The sequence below is a fragment of the Gouania willdenowi genome, unplaced genomic scaffold (assembly GCF_900634775.1).
Source record: "Gouania willdenowi unplaced genomic scaffold, fGouWil2.1 scaffold_54_arrow_ctg1, whole genome shotgun sequence".
In the NCBI taxonomy this organism is placed as follows: domain Eukaryota; kingdom Metazoa; phylum Chordata; class Actinopteri; order Blenniiformes; family Gobiesocidae; genus Gouania; species Gouania willdenowi.
This window is the reverse complement of record NW_021145218.1, coordinates 143255-144628: the sequence shown is the minus strand read 5'-3', so window position 1 is coordinate 144628 and position 1374 is coordinate 143255. Positions and strand designations below refer to the sequence as shown.

At 42.4% G+C, this 1374-nt stretch overlaps 1 pseudogene; it reads left to right on the top strand.

Annotated features, from left to right (window-relative positions):
- Positions 1-225: 225 nt before the first annotated feature.
- On the top strand, positions 226-1374 carry LOC114460601 (trace amine-associated receptor 3-like; annotated as a pseudogene).

Genomic DNA, 1374 nt, shown 5'->3' with positions numbered 1-1374 from the left:
GATCTCAGCACTGAGTGTTTTTAATAAATGCTGAGTATGGAGTTTACTAAGCTGATAGGATTCAGAACGAAAGGAAAAAGGTCAGAATTGTTTAGTGTTGCATCATGTAGGAGTAGAATAATAATGTGTCAATCAGACGGTGTCTGAGGGAGGTCCAGTCCTCAGGTCCAGCCTCCACATCCCTGTGTTGGAGCAGGAATAATACATCAGTTGTTCATCAGAGAGGCTGAGGCAGAACGATGCAGAGCTCATCATCTTCTTCTCCTCACTATGAGCACACCTGATGAAGCTGAGCTCTGCTATCCACACCTGGGAAACTCTTCATGCAGGAGGATCGTGCGTTCTCACTCAGTGTCTGTGCTCCTTCACATCACCCTGTCCTCCATCTCTGTGCTCACTGTGACTCTCAACCTGCTGGTCATCATCTCCATCTCACACTTCAGGTATTGACATGTTCTGTTGTTTTATGACTTGTTATGTTGTTAGACTCCTGCTGTTTTCTGCTTTGATGATAATTGTTGTATCATATAATGATATCAGTGTGTTTCTCTCTATCTCCTCCAGGAAGCTGCACACTCCCACCAACTTCCTGCTCCTCTCTCTGGCTGTGTCAGATTTCTCTGTCGGGTTCATCTGGGTTTTTATGATCTTCCTTATCAATGGCTGTTGGTTTTAGGTGCAGACTGGTGTGTTTTTAATGCTGTTTTAGGTTATGTTGTAGCCTCTGCTTCAATAGGAACTGTTGTGTTGATATCAGTCGATCGTTTTGTGGTTGTTTGTGATCCAATGCACTATCAAACTAAAGTCACTAAAAACAGAGCAAATATATGCATTGTCCTATGTTGGGCTGGTTCTACTATCTTTCATACTGTGATGCTCAAAGATAACATTGAACATCCAGGTGGGTTTGATTCCTGTGCTGGAGAATGTGCAGTTTATTTCCTTCCTTTTGCTGGAGTTATTGATCTAATTTTCTCTTTCTTCATTCCAATCAGCATCATAGTGGTCCTGTATGTGAGAGTGTTTATGGTGGCTGTGTCTCAGGCCCAGGCCATGCGCTCTCATGTTACAGTGGTGACACTTCAGAGTTCACTGAATGTTAACAGGTCAGAGCTGAAAGCTGCTAGAGCTCTGGGTGTAGTGGTTGTTGTGTTTCTATTGTGTTTAACTCCACTTTACATTGTTTCACTTACAACAGGGTTTGGAGTAAAAAGTACATCATCTTACATTTTTGTAATAGGTCTGTTTTACTTCAACTCCCTGCTTAACCCTGTGATCTATGTGTTTCTGTATCCCTGGTTCAGGAAATGTGTGAAATGTGTTTTTTCTCTTCAGATTCTGAAGTCTGGCTCCAGTGAGGCCAACATACTGTAA